Genomic DNA, 16,058 nt, shown 5'->3' on the forward strand with positions numbered 1-16,058 from the left:
TTGTTAAAATTTCAATCTAATGGGAACTATTTCTAGATATGTTGAAACGCTGCGCCAAAAATTCTTAAAATCCCAAGAAACATGATCAGTTCTTTGCAGAAAGAAAGATTTCTTCTAAGTACAAAAAAAAAAACCCTTCCACTGGTGACTGAAGCCTGATAACTCCATAGGGACAAAGTATTTCTGTATTGCCACCATCGACAACAGTATTCTATTTTTAAATCTCAACTTTTCTGCCAAAAATATAGTGCCTATGGTGCATGCTGTAGGTGGTAAAGAAAGACTGCTGGGTGTAAATATGCTCTTCTGCAATAGGAAGGCACATCTGCCGGGGCTGGCATGTTCTTAACATGAGAGCTGGAAAAACGGGGAGGTGCTACTGGAATTGAGGAAAACCTTCCTTAGTGTGTAAAAAGTCAATCATATGTTAGCCTTTGCAATTAAATGCCACAACACATTACACAGAATGGGCACCAGTGTGCTGTGCTACATCTCGAGTGTTTTCATACAGGATCTGAAGCCAAAACGGACATGACCTTGATTTAGTGTTCAATGGAAATGACAGCCACCTGTCCGCAAGGATAAGATGAGGCCAATCCTAATTAGAAAAGTAAAAGCGGCGACGCTGTGCAAGGCCAGATTTAAGTAATCGGAAGACAGATCCAAAGAGAGCTGTTCTTACAACATACATTAAAGATGTGTGCATTGTAGTCCCTCCCTTAGAAAATGCATATTACTTTAACCTGCACATCATAGGGCAGCATTAACAAGATTTCAAAATCCATTAAAAAGGAGGGAAGCACACTCCCTTTTATGTCAAGGCAGCAATCTTAATTTAATTCAGCAGGTCACAGCTTGAGGGTAAGATATGATTGGGAGATTTAAAACATTTTCAAAAGCCTCAGGACGGAGGTAATGCCGAGGGGTAATAGGAAGACTATACAGAATCTATTTATAAACAAGATACCATATTCCCTTGCATTTCTGTAAGTCCCGGTGTCAGAACACAGATTGGAACGAGGGCGGAACTTGCTTTATGTACAAAAAAAATTCTTAAAGTAATTCTACACATTAAAATGACAAAATATGTGCAAGTCAGCCCCATGTAAAGAAATGGATGAAAAAAATGCTCATCATGTCTGAAGCCCTGCACACACACAGCATTAATACATAGTTCTGACATGACTGTACATACACACTACCATTTGTCAGGAAAGCTCAACCAGTCCACCAATGTTTCCGATGGCTCTCTCTGCATCTCGCCAATTGCCACAAACAGGAGGAGCTGTTTTCTATTGAATTTAATTGTGTTGATAAAAACAGGTTTACCTGAGGAGCCTGAACTTGTTCTTTGATTTTGCAATTTAATTGCAATTTCTCTGATTCATTCTCCAGGATTAATCCTTCAAAATAGTGTTTGGGAGCAAAAAGGAAAACCTGAAGCAAAGGTGGCCAGCAGGGAATAACCCATAACCTTAACGGCCAATAGCAGCTCAAAAAAATTAACTGGAACAAGACATTTTGGACTGAAACTATATAAAAGACAGCTAATCTGAGGGATCCGTGCTTGATAAAACTCCACAATATTTGTGCATGACAAATTTAGGGGCAGACAGATGACATTTTTAAGTTTGCAGAAATAAAAATGGAGAAACAAACCCACTGAGAAGCTTTTGAAATGCACACAAAGGAATGAGGACTGCCTTGTGTAACTGCATTCTCAGACTTGCCATGGGACATTCCATACCTTCCTGTGCAAATCGAGCAGAGGCTCCAGCACACTTTGAAAGTCAACCGTTTACACTTCCAAAACACTTTTTCAGTGAGATCCCCAATGACAGACAGAACGAACAGAGACCCGTGGTTTGGCAGATGTCACCCCAGGCAATGTGAAACTGGTAGAAGAGGCCAAGGACCTGCCACCATAGCGCAAATGGACGCAGGCATGTGCCTGAGAAAACATACTGACGCCCACCTCTTGAATGACCCCCACCCCTGGACCTTGAGGTCAACTATCTGAAAAGCTGACCCCTACAGTTAAATGTAAAGCAGTTTGAGCTTTGATTCATTTTAACATCCCAATTGGACCATTTCTTACGTCTGCTGACAGCTTCAGAGAGGCTGCAAAAACATATCGGACTACAGCTATCAATGACAGGAAGTGGGGATCTCAGCTCTAAACACCATTATTGCAGGGATGACAGCAGAGGCAAGACTAATTCAGTAAATGGTCAACCATTCTGAACACAATCACTGCCATACACAGATATAAGAAGCCATAGCAAGGTGCTAAACTTGTAATGAACAGAAACATGCAAGAGAGTTAAGTTTGCAACCAAAACACAGCCAGGTTTATACTACAGCACACTGAATCATCAGCACAGTTGGGTTTTGCTTGTCATTTTTCTAAGACTATGCTAAATAAACCTGTCAATAAACCTAAACAGACCCATTTCAACTCACTGCTACAATCTCACCCTTCTGCCGTGTTCTCATCTTAGCCACCTGTGCCTTCTACCTACTCACTGCTTACAAAAAAAGGCTACGCTGGAGTGGCACACCAGTGTTTAAGGGCTGGAAAGTACACAAGTGCAAGAAAGAGCCACCCTCCAAATCTGAGAAATTAAAAGCATTTTCTTTGCCTTTTTGTTTTAAGTGAGGAGGCTTTTTCCTGTTCTTCGGGAGTCATCGGAGTCCACATTCACAAAGCAATGGTTTTAGCTGCTCATCGGGCTAAAGGCTAAAAAAAACATAACAGCCTTGCAACTATATGCTGCGAATCTGTTGCAAATCTGCAGCAACACTTCATGGAGTTATAGGCTGTTTAACTTTAAAGTGAATCACATTTTAAAACTTAAACAAAAATCCCACTCCGTTCCCATTAAAAAAAAAGTTAAAATGGAAGTATCGGTGAAAACTAATCATTCCAATTCCATGTCCTCTGGTTTCTTCCTACCCATATAAAAAACAAAAGTTCAGGTTTGGACATTTTCCCCTTGACAGTCAACTCCTGAATCCAAATGTAAATGGAGAGTAAAACCTTTATTCAAAGTAGGAGCTTTGGAGCTTCGCATGCAAAACAATGTTCAGTTGACACTACACAGCACAGAAAGCTAGTGTACCATTCTAGAAATTACTGTTTCAATGCCATTTGCTTTGCGTATTCAAAGCAGAAGTCCTTAATATACCTGTGTGTGTATGTGTAGAGAAGCAGTGGATTTTCATTCAGGTGGTGAACAGGTAGCATACATTAGCTTGCAATATTGTACAACTCACATTTGAAAGCGCTTCCACAAATAAATCTGGGAATACACAAAAGTACAAAAAGACTGATCAGGAGCAACCACAACAAAAATAGTCAGTAATTTGGTGAGAGCACTTTGGGTTTATTAGGCTCCCTTTACTCCCCTTAACACAGAAAATTCAATCACCACAAGATAATCTAGTCACCATCTAAAGACAAAATATAATGTATAAGCACACAAAGAAACCTGATAACTATGAAAAGGCTTTGGAAGTTCTCTTTTCAGTAAAAGCATCATCCCTGTATTCGAACCTTATGGTTTCACAACGTAAAATATTTTCAGTAGATTTTGCCGACATCCTACCCTTGTGGGCAAAAGGACACTCATCCTTTTTAACCACAGTGATTGACTTGCAAACAACAAAGTTATTAATCTCAGTCAGCTGCAACAGCAGTATACACCCCAGACAAACAACTGGGCTGCCCCATCTATCAGCAGCACAAAATACACGTGCTGGTGTCCTCAAGAGTGAATGGACAGAGATCCATATGTTCTGAAAAGGGCATTGAGGAAGGTCACATGGCTTGAACGCAGACATTCTGTGGTCTAGACCTACTTGTCTGTGACCTAGTATACCACAACATTCAGGTCACAAGATAAAACACTAGCTTCACAGCCGAGTCCACCCCAAATGTTTTCTGTGATCATTAACATCATTTCTCCATGTACTGTATATTATTTAGTGAATTTCAGTTTCTCAAATTCAAGCATCTCCACTTCTGGCTACAGCTCTCTCTGTTTTACATCCATCTTGACAAGCTGTTCAGCTTGAAAGCCTTACAACTAGATAAGGGGCTCCCAGATCCAGACCTTAGCGGCCAAGACTCAGCAGGTTTTGTTATGTTGCTTTAAATTGCCACCAGCTCAAGGCTGTGGAGATGGGATAAACAGGTTGGGTTAAACCATAATTGGATCAATGTAACTCTTCTCTCAGGTGAGCTGTTTATAACCTAGGGGGACATAAGAAAGGTTATAAATGAGAGTAGGCCATTGTTAAAAGAAATCACTCCCGCATTCTGGACCCGATTTGTGAACCCCTGATCTAAATATTGCAGGGACCTGCCACAAACCAATTTACTGTGCTAACCAGGGGTCTGAAAAAAGCCATTATGGTTCCAGACCCATAAAGACTTTATGATAGGTACCTATCAAATCAAGGTCACTACAAAATTCATTCATAAATTCCACGCAGATACTATTTTAGGAAATGCTAATTATTCAGCTTAGAAAAGCACAAATCATCTCAATGTGGCTTTTAAACTAAAGTCTACAACAAATGTTCTCAAATGCTCCAAAGAGGCTGGTTGATCAGTATTGCAGACACTGTAATAACACTTTTTAGTACAAAAGTGGCCACTAATATTGCCAGGCACTGTCAGGAATTAAAGAGCCACTTAGTGCACTGGTTCATAACCTAAGAAACCTTGGCTGCACTTAGGAATCCATAATTAACCTGTCCCCATTTCACCAACGCCATGAGAGTTAGTCAAAACAAGGTTACATTTTTGTCTTAAATGGACAATTAAAACTTAAACCCTTTAATTACCTGGACCTTCAAATCATTCAAGCAGGAGACCAAGCAGTGAAAATTTACAAGCGAACAAGAGCTGACAATCTCTGGAGCCCCAAATCTTGCAAAGCATTGAACCATGAAGCTAACCATCGCTAAGTGAGCATCAGCTTTGTTCTGATCCATAAGGACTACAATTTTAAAAACCAGATACGTTCAATGGAATGGAGTGTGTACTATAAAGCAGATCACTCTTACCAAAACCCGACCCAGAGACAATACTGCCACACCTATATAGACAGATCCTTCCTTTTATTTCTGTTTAAATTTGTTTCTTGTCACACACTAACATCACAAGCGCATCTGTTAATTGGCCTTCCTTGGACCATAAGTAACATCTAATATTAGTTTAATCTTAAGCCCACAAAGAAGGAAAAATTAGCTGCCTGTGCAAATGAAAATATTTACTGGTCCATCTTGACTAATATTTATACCAGCCTGACATCACGTTTAATTGCTGTCTGTGTGCAAAATCGCTGAGCTCAAGCAAGAACCCAGCCCTAAAGTGTTCACAAGGGAATCTGCACAAAGAAAATAATTAAAACACACCTTGAAACGTGAAATGAATCACGAGCTTTACCATACAGCGTTTTTGGCAAATTACTCTATTTAGCGGAGTTGTCCAGTGTAAAGTTCTGGGTAACTGGTAGTGGGTTTGCCACATCCATATTAACAGATAACTAGTACATCTGCTGTGTCTTGGAAAGGTACTCTGTTCCTGAACAAAATTCTACAAAATAAAAAAAACAGCGAGATACCAAAACCAAAAAGAAGTGCAAAAGCTCTGTTCTTAGGTGTGGGCAATATGTCTCATAATATTAACCTATATTTCCACATGAATGCAGTACACTATAAAAATGATCCTCAGCATGGAAATTTAAGCAAAACATGAACATCTTTGGCACTTATATAGATTATTTTGAATTTTCTTTAGTTTCTGAAACCATAGCAGATTTCAACAACTTAGACAATTTTGCCCTAATATTGTAAAGTGTTGAAGTCCGCACCCCAAAGTCTCTCTCCATCACTCCTTTTCCCTTATTCCATTCATCTTATTGCTCCGGCTCCTGTGCCTTTGCTAATAGATCTCTTCTTTCATTCATCTTTAGAAATCTTTTTTTATGTCATGACTGGATGGGAAGATTATGAAGCAAGAATAAAGCCGGTGAAATGCCGCAACACAACTAAGCAGCAGCTGCACAGTAGAGCACCGCCACTCAGCAGTCTTGGAACTACTGGGAATGAACAAGAGGGGATATTCAATATTACTCAATATGTCCGCACGTATCTGGTGATTTCACAGGTTACAATAGCAGGTTTCTAAAGAGTTCTGGCTATTAAACAGCAGGGTAACATATACTGCATTAACCAGGTGATAAAAATAACTATATAAATTCAGTGAGCCAAAATAGTGCAGATACCTATCCAAAGCACAGTATCAATTACCATCTGATCAGCAAGACAATTCAGAAGGTTTAGCAGAAAGTTCTTACCAGAACAAAGACTGGAATATCTAAAGTAAAAGCGAAATTGTACTAAAGAGAAGATATAAAAAAGCCTACACTGAAAACCACTGCTATAAAGGAGATTACATGAATATATTATGGTATTTCCCCTTCCAAATCATGAAAACATCAAGACAATTTCCAGAATGATGTACAATAGTGCTTAACCCTACCCAATACCAATTATGAATGCCACAACGGACCAAATCAACAGCTTACAACTGACCATGCTTAACTTTAAAATCTTAAACTTTTCTTGATTCCTTATTATAAAGGACTCAAAACCTGCAGAAACGCCAAGCTAATTCCAAAAGGCCAGTGAATATTCCAGGATACACTATACAGAGGACCAACATATTCCCAATCGCCATACCTTAGAGAATCAGGATATTCGACACAAATAACTGAAAATACTGAGCAGAGTAAAATAGCCCCATTCATACCTAATCCGCATTAGCAAGAGGTTTATATAACCACCTTCATTTAGTCACAGCCACTTCCTGACTTCCAGAACTTTAACGGATGGACACCACACAGCTGAGATACATTTCATGCACAATTATAAACCTCACATCCTTTATCTTCCAATAAAGAGGCACCATTAGAAGCAGCAGCTTCAGCACACTTGACCACAGGAACAATGGAATGTACTTCTCAATTTAAAAAAAATACAGCAGACAATGCTTCTGAATTATTTACCGATAACAGTCATTAAAATCATGCCATATATCAGATTACTGCCCAAAGGGGAGAGTCACATTAGGTGACAAGGATTCGAGAACTATTTAAGTGGACTTCAAGAGACTGACCAAGGCTTTGACAGAAATATCATAATTCAACCCTCTTAAAAGCATGCTCCTTCATGGGCTGACAGAAGAATCATGGTTCTCTGCTTGACAACATACCTCTCATCGTTTTCTTCTTTCTTTCAAAAGCCAGCTGCAAAGCATCCTTTTACAAATGCATGAATCACCACCGCATCCTCCCATTACAGGTAGCCATGTGAATCAGAGCTTTACAGGGTCAACCCATGTTCCGTCAGCCTGACTCGCCAGGAAGACAGGACTCAGCGCCAATACTCCAAAATCACAGAAATGCCCATTCGTGTTCACCACTGAACTCTTCATTTACCTCCCAGACCCCACATACGAATCTAGTTAAAAACCACAAGTCCTGTACAAGGACGCTACACAAACAAGATCACAAATAAAGTCAGGTATCTCCCTCCTATTCAAAACTGTAATGCTTTCAGAATGGTTTTGTAAAAGATATAGCAATGGTGACAACTTAGAAAGCAAAGGACCTCAATCTCCACAGCCAGACATAAAACAAATTAGGGCTTTAGTATGATGGCATTACGCAGAATCCCACATGGCTAGAGCAGGATCATGGGAAAGAAGAAAACTAGCCCTATCTCTGACCAAGCCTGTAATCCGAAAAGCTGAAATCTACATACAGTAAGAATTAATCCCATGCATACTCTCTCAGAAAACAGAAAAAAACAGGAGAATGCCAGGGTCCAGAAAAGTTAAATTTGCTTTACACAAAAATTGATGTACACAATGTACATAACACAGGAAAGGAAACTGTGCACTGTATCACTCAACTACGATTTGATTCCACCTGTCACATGCAGATCTTCCAGTTACTTCCTCTGATAACAGATTTGAATTCCTGGAAAGTATTTTTTAAAAATCACCCTTCATATCTTAAAGAAAAGATAAGTGGTCCAGAGTGGCACAAGGTATAATTTCAAAAAAACGAAAAGACATTGCAGTTTTTAACAGATCCACATAGTTAATACAAAAAAAAACATGAATGTCTTTATAATCAAGACTGTCAAGCTTAAACTGTAACATACTGCACAGGCCTAGCATGTCATTAAACACCACGTATTGTGACTCTTAGTAAACTATAGACAAATGGCAGGTAAAGAAAGATTTGACTATCAGAAAGGACAGATGCAGGACACTCAAACTAGTAGCCATTCTCAGGTAGGTGCCACAGTAGGTGGCAATATGCTGTTTTTACTTTTGAGTACACTGATGCTCCACAACACTTACAAACTGTGGTAACAAAAGTGAGAAAAATGGTCAGTTTTCTGTAAATCAATGCACCTGGGACCTTAAAACAGAGAAAAGAGCTTCCTCTAGCAACCCAATGCATGGCTGATTTCTAAGAAATCTTGCTACTGTGCCCTTTTATAAACTAACAGGAATAGTATGTTCTCCTTGCAGCCTGGACTATGTAACAGTGGAGTTTAATTCTCCTTTTAAAGAGTGTCGTGTTACAGCCTGCAAATCGATTAGCAACACGGACGTGAGCAGAGAGCACTTCATCATCGCCATTTTGGAGTTCTGGCTTTGGAAAACTATACATATGGTTGTGGCGACGTAACAATACAGATGGGATCATCAACGATGGCCACCCTGGTCCCCACAGCTCCATCAGCGACAACTCAACTACACTAAACACAGCGGACACCCTTCTGAAGTCTGTCACAGCCGCTGGTCCATATTTTTAGCGGAGAATCAGTACCCCCTTCAAAAACAAAGAGTCAACAGGACAGACTGTCCCTCAAGACCGCCTGACCTCATCTCAGTCCCTGGTATCCGAGATATTCCCAGGAGATGCACTGCATCCAAACAAGCACCACCTGAAACTATCCAACAGATGGTCCACCGCCCTGAGCGAAGAGTGACAGAACCCAACCTGAATTCACCTGTGTGACAGGGAGAGTGGCACAAGCTTCCCAGCAATGTTCCTGAAGGGGATAACTGGGCTTTGTTCAAGTAAGGGCTGGATGAGACTGTTGGTAACGAATCGATCCAATAAACTGGTGAAATTTACCAAATGGCTTATTGTGACCTTAGGGTCTGATGAAGGCACATTGTAGACTCAGCACAAAGATGTGTGCTCATGGTGGGTGGGGGAAACCTGTTACCCTAAATCCGCAGCTCCCAAAGTCCGGACCAGTAGGCCTGGTGTGTGCTGCTCTTCCTTTAAAGCAGCAGCACATAAAGAACAGGGAAAAGCTGTTAAACTGGCCTAGTTAAACTGATTCGGGTCATTAAGAGCCCAGCTGGCCTGAAAACCTAGAGGAACCCAATCTTGGGTCCATGAGTGCTGGAGTATTTCTGCCCCAAACATCACATGGCGTGTCAAGTAAACGTGTAGCCTTTTTTTTTAATGTCTAAAGCATACAGATCTGCCACAATAATGTGAAACGGGCATTTGCAAGGTCAGAACTAGCTTTTGAGGAATTACACAAATGTATAAAAAAACTGATACTAAGAGGACTCAAAACAGAATCAAATGGTATGAGCGGCAAAGAACTCTAACTCTGGTCTGTACACACACAGGACAGGAGACACAGACAGGTACTGACCCAACCACAGAAGGGCCTGGTCTGTACACACACAGGACAGGAGAAAAGCTGTCTTTCTCCAAGAACAGTGTCCCACAGCAAAAAGATTCTGCGAGGTGGTGTGCACCGACACCTGAGAGAAATAATGTTCTATTCTGATTTATGCTGAAAACCAAATTCAGATTTCCCAATTTGACACCTGCATTAAAGAATGAGAATGCACAGTGACCTACGATTACCAATTAAAAGAAGAAAATGTAATCGTGGTGCAGTATTCCAATCATTCTGCCTTTTCTCCATTTCCTAGAACTTTTAACCTTTATTCATTTAATTAGAATAAAAACAATGCAGTCCCTTGCCAAGCTTGGTCTAATTTTACCCAGTGAATGGCATGACTGAGACAGCTGACAAAAGGGATGTTAGCTGTCAAATCTGAAGCACATTAAAATGAAACTTACTGCTTTGTACCATTGGAGTTAAAGTCCCACAGCAGCAGAAACCAGAACAGCTACTGATGACTATTAGTGCAGGGACTGGAATGCACTGTAATAAAGCATTTAGAAAGTTTGCAGGCAGGATTAGAGGCCTCCTCAATTGGAAAATACTTGTTACATTGTTGCAGTTAACGGTGCAAAACCGTTAAATTCACTAAAAGTGTATAACTACGCGGGAAAAGGCAAAGGGCAGTTCAGAACATTTTTAAAGCCCCAACAGATTTTCTGAGCAGGACGTGCCTGTGAGCCATTTTATTTTTTCTTTCCAAAATCTCATTACCAAAAGCTTCCCTCAGTACAACAGGGGGTCAGAAATCGCTACACACACAAATACATAGAAATAAGTGATCATGTTTAGGGGATTTTCCTCAAAAACAAAAAAGGCAGATATACAATAAAACAAGGTTCAAATCACAACCGGGGTGGTTCTGTATTTTGTTTTAAGAAAAGGGGACCGCTGGTGTCATCCGCCTACCCACCCGCACTACGGAGCCGTCAACGCCGATTTTTTTTTTTCAATGTCGAAAAGGGGAATGAAATAACACTTTTCGCCTTGAACGAAGAGGAGGGGAAAGGGCCAATCGCCGAAACGCGCGGTTTGCAGGCGGAGGGAGGCCGTGTCGGTCTGTCGAGGGAAGCAGCGGAGGGCAGGATGAAGCGCTCGCAGAAGAGAGAGAGAGGAAAAGCGCTTACGAGCCGCCATCTTGTCCGAGGGCCCGGACGAGAGGAGCCCATTCATTCAAGAAGGGGGGAGAGGGCGAAACGAAGACGCCTTCGCCGTCGCCACAGCTCTCTCCCTCTCCCCTGTCGGGGGGTGGGAAGGAGAAAAAAAAGAAAGCCCGAAGCAAAACCCAAAAAAAGAAAAGATCGGAAAATAAAAACGCGGAAAACTGGCCAAACGACGCGGCGATGGTCGGCGGTGAAAAAAAAAAGGGTAACCGCGGAGGGAGGAGAGAGAGAGAGGAAAGAGGGGGGTGGGTGTAGGCGAGACCCAGCGATTTGCGGATTATCGTTTCCATTTGGGTTTGAAATCACTTAACATCCTGCTTTTTTTTTTTTTGTTTTTTTTTGGCGTGTGTGTGAGCCCAGCCCTGGGCGCGCTGGCCGCCACCAAATCTGACGAAAAGTCAAACCGCAACGGGGCTCCGGAGGCCAGCGAGCCCGCCGCCCTGCTCTCGAAACGATAGCTGTCTCTCCCTCTCTCTCTGGCTCGTAAGAATTCCCCCTCCCAGTTCAACTGCTAATTTTTTTTTCTTCACGCCAACTGCGAGGATGCAGCCCAGCTTCCTCATTTTAAATAACTCGTATTTCCTATTTTCAGCGTTTCACCCGAAGGACTCCCGTGGACAAGGGCAGCACACCCCACGATTTCGCCAGCCCCACGAAAAGGCCCCCCCGAGATAAAGAGATTGACACAATCCAATTACGTGATTACCGGCTAATTAAAATCGGTAGCAACCGAAACTTATCAAAGCGAAGAGACCCAGACAAAAAAATAAAACGACAGCCGAGAGACAGGAGCGCTGCCCTATGTGAATTAACGATGGCACACTTGAGAGCCCCCCACCCCAACACTGTATCTGGACAGTTAAATGGTACAAATCGTAAAAAAAATCGCCCCCCCCCACACAAAAAGGGGCAAAAAAACCCCGAGGTGATCCGCATTATTTTCCCCCAAAACCAGACTTTATATATTACATCAACAGCCAACGCGTCCACAGTAAAACGCAGAAATAGGACTTCTCTGCAGGGGGTGGGTAGGTAGGTTTTATCCCAACAATAAAAAAAAAAACAAGCCCGTTTGCACTTCATCTCGGATTTCCGAACCACAAAAACCCGGGAGTCGGCTACTGCCCCCTGAATCTCTCATTTCGCAGCCAACGAAACCATCCATCACCCCCCCGGTGTTTAAAAAACGGCCCCCTTGTCCACAATTCACATTTCGGGGGGCGGTTTTCCACCCGGTCCCGGCACCCGGGGTGAGCTACCAGACCCGACCGAGGTGGGCTGGGCTGGGCTGGGCTGGGCTGGTGGTGGGGGGGTGAAAACTTAATCGACCCCCCCCTTCTTTCTCAAGAAAAAGCCCAGCAATGATTTAGTTTCTTAAGAGCACACACCCAGACAGCAGTCACTGTGGACCCGGGGGGGGAGGAGAGAGAGAGAGAAACACAAACTTGGCTTATTCCTTAGGTCATTTTCGCTCGGGTTTTTTTTCCACCCCGACTAGGATTTTTTTTTTTAAATACACACATACACACAGCCAGATTATCGGTGTGCCTCTATAAGCACTGGCGAACACTGTAGCAACACAATAAAAAAAAATTACCAGCGGCGAGATCACGGACGAGCCTACAGCCGCCGCCAGTGGAAATCGCCTGAACCATTTCCTTCCTAATGCTCCACCGAGCTGCTTTTCTTCTTAAAAACAACCCCGCCGTCCGCACCTCCGAGCAGACGCTGCCTCTACCCCCCAACCCCCCCAACGTAGCACAATCCTCACGTATCGCAATCTTAAGACACCCCGGAGAAGGGAGAGAGAGAGAGAGGGTAAAAATAAAAACGCATTGAGGACGCGATCGCACACGGCTCGGGCTGAAGCCCACGTCCTGCTACCGCAGAAGGCAACGTCTTACCGACACGGGGGGTGGAGAAAAATAGAAAAGAAATGCGGCTCAGGAAACTAGAACTAGCTCAAATGTGTTGTGAAAGCTTGTCTCGTTTCTTTCTTTCCTTCTTCCTCTCCTCCCCCCCAGTCTTCTTCCACCGATGCTACCCCATATACCTACACCCACCCCCCGGGAGATCCGCCGAGCCTGCCAACCCCAGATTAACCCCTTCCGACAGCTTGGGGGGGGGATCAGGCATCCCTCAATTTTCTTTCGCCAAACCCCCCCCCCTCCAAGACCCATACCTTGCTTCAGTCGGGGGTGTCCGTTGTTTGTATCGCATTGACTGGGAACGGCGTACAATTTCGGGCTGCCCTCCTCTTCTCTCTCTCTCTCTTTCTCTCTATCTCGCCTCTCCGACACAGCCGACGGGCAGAGACCCTCACCGAGGAGCCGCAATCCCCGAGCCCAGCTTCTCGACCAAACACACCGGCCGCTCCGGCGACACGGACGGGGGGGGGGGCAGGGTTCACCGCTGCAAAGGCAAATATATTGCGATAAGGTTAAGTGTCCGGCGAAGGGCCCTCGTAGTTTTTCAGCGACCGGATTTCTTTGGTAGTTCCCTTCTTCGTTTCTCCTTTAAAACCCCCTTTTCTGGTCTTTCTTTCTCTGTTTCTCTCTCCTCGCTCTCGCTCTCTCTGCCTGCGTCTCTCTCTCTCTCTCTTCCACTGGCTCGCTCTTGGCCACTCTCTTCTTTTTTTTTTTTTTTTCCTCCTTTCTCGGTTCTCTCCGGCTCCTCAATCGCTTCCTCCGGCCATCAAACAGCAGAGATGGGCGCGGTAACCCTGCACTGAGCTCTGGGAAACCCCACGCTTGCGGCAGGCAGCGTCACCACGCACGGTAGCGGGAGCGTTCGACGCACACACACACACAAAAAAAAAGCCGCATAAATCGCAGATCTGCTGTTCGGGCTGTAACTATGAGAAATGGCTCTGTGCATGTGGGGGAAATAGCCAGTCTGCCTGGAGACTTTAATATTATATGTCTATAAACACTTCCTGAACCGCAGTAAAAGCACTTTTGCTCCGCATATACGCATGCATGTATAGTGATATTAATATATACTAAAATCCCTATTACCGTGTAATTGGTGAAATACGACGTCAAAATCCAATCACAATCAAATTCTTCTACAGAAACTGAAAACTTACTTCTACTGCACCGGTATTATAAGCCAACGAACTTGAGCCAAGGACCTTATGCACTTACATTACATTTTACACTAAGGTCACTAAGTGCACAGAAGCTGTATGAGGGTGAGTTCAGACTGGGGCTGAAGCGTTGGACAGGCTAATGCTAAAACTGCTGCATGTCCTAAGACATGATGGTAGGGGTAATTGGGCTTTGGGAAAAATGGCCCCGGTGTGACTGTGAGCATGTCTGTGTGTCTGCCCTGCGATGGACAGCAATGTCAGCAAACCAATTTAGAAATGAACAATAACACTAACTTTGAAAGTTTTCTAAACTTTAAAATAACGTCTCCCTTTGAACTAAGCTCCCCTTCTGGTTACAGCTAGCTGCATCTAACCATTATTCAGTTTTGTGCTCGTTCGAAATTTTATCATGCTGGTTCTGCCTGAGCAACCCTACGTTGTTCCTATGTACATTGAGACGATTAGTTATTTTCTGTTTCCCACTCGCAACGTTTCCTTCCTAAATAAATGTGCAGCTCCTGGGAAGATTTGTCAAAGTCTGAAGAAAGGAAGTGCAACTGCAAATCAAATCAGTCTTGCGGTGCATGATGGGATTAAACCGCTTCAGCCTAGCACGGACGGACAGTGCACTCTTCATGGCTCCGAGCTACAGTATGTCCTGAATTTTACAAAGTATGTGCCCGTGACACAAGTATCATGACAAGTAACCATCCAAACATCCATTTTCCAACCTTTCCATCCAATTCAGGGGTGCAGGGGAGCCAGACCCTATTCCGGCAGACACCAGGCTGTCACAGGACAGACAACTAACCGAAGAACATCATTGGTTTTGGCTGAATCTGAATGTCCACTCTGCATCTTCCACCTGTGCACACCAGCCCCGGTTGTGGGATGAGGGATGAGGGATATTTGAAACTGGAGAGGTTTAGATGGTTCAGGAGTCACAGAAACTGAACGAAAACGGCACACAGACGGGTTGAAATAAATACATCGAATGTAGAGGAGAGGTGGACAAACACTCAGCATGTGGGGAAGAAGTGTAATAAATTACAAAAAGCCCATTTCTACCCTGGACATAGCCCAGAGAAGAGCAATGGCGTATTTTCATTCTTTAATGCCGTCTTCTACTCTGACAGACTAAATGAGAAGAAACAGAGAAATCTACAGGGGGGACCTGATTCAACAGCTCAATGTCCTCAAAGGCACTGGAAAAAGCCGTCCCGCAGATTTGTTCAGGATCAGCAATGAAACACAGACCAGAAGGCACAAGAGGAGACTACAGGGAGGTGCATAGGAAACTGTGGCCATGAGGTGGGAGCCTGGAACACACAGCTCAGCTATGGTCTCAAAGCCGATATCACGGTTTCTGCATGGGATCATCTAGCTACTAACAACCCAGTGGACTAGCTGAGCTCTTGTTTGTAACCTTTCATATTGTCTTGTGGACCTGAGGAGGAAGGAAGTTGCCACTGTCTCTTTGACCTTTCTCAGAGTTTAAAACCACATGATCATTGCGCTGGGAAAGGGAGCCTAAGAAATGTATTTTTTGTAGGACACAAAACACATTGTCTACCTGATAAGCATTGTTGTTTGTCGTTGTTACTCAAAGGTATTGAGAGTGTAATTTCCCCTTATCAAATATACTTATCAGCTATAGTTTTCAAATTTTAATTATCACATTTTTTCAAAGCAGTGGGTGAAATTATTTAGATTAAATAAATGTACAGATTCTCATCCGCAGAATTTCTATCTTCATTTAAATATTACAGTATTGTTAAGAAATACATAGAAAAAAGGTGAATATCTAGAGAAGCATTTGGATATGCAAAGACACACATTTGGAAAGACACAAATCCTGGTTGAGACACCAACAGAAAGAGACCTCAGTGAGAATCCAACTCAAAGAAAAGTACGAGATGTCTAACAACACATTGTTTATTATGGAGACTGGAACACGCACAGAGCACATAGTTAAGCAAGTGCAGTGGGTTTGGAGC

At 43.1% G+C, this 16,058-nt stretch overlaps 1 protein-coding gene across 3 annotated transcripts in view; it reads right to left on the reverse strand.

Annotated features, from left to right (window-relative positions):
* Positions 1-13,704, reverse strand: part of gnb1a (guanine nucleotide binding protein (G protein), beta polypeptide 1a) — a 49,650-nt gene extending 35,946 nt beyond the window's left edge. The window contains exon 1 of one of the 3 annotated variants that reach the window (XM_069184072.1): positions 13,294-13,704. The gene's annotated coding sequence lies outside the window, so the exon portion shown is untranslated. Of the gene's footprint in view, positions 1-12,567; positions 12,653-13,152 lie in introns of those variants that run through there. The other 2 variants (XM_069184071.1, XM_015337100.2) reach the window with 2 other exon arrangements.
* Positions 13,705-16,058: the final 2,354 nt, after the last annotated feature.

This window comes from Lepisosteus oculatus, chromosome 25, assembly GCF_040954835.1.
Source record: "Lepisosteus oculatus isolate fLepOcu1 chromosome 25, fLepOcu1.hap2, whole genome shotgun sequence".
NCBI lineage: Eukaryota > Metazoa > Chordata > Actinopteri > Semionotiformes > Lepisosteidae > Lepisosteus > Lepisosteus oculatus.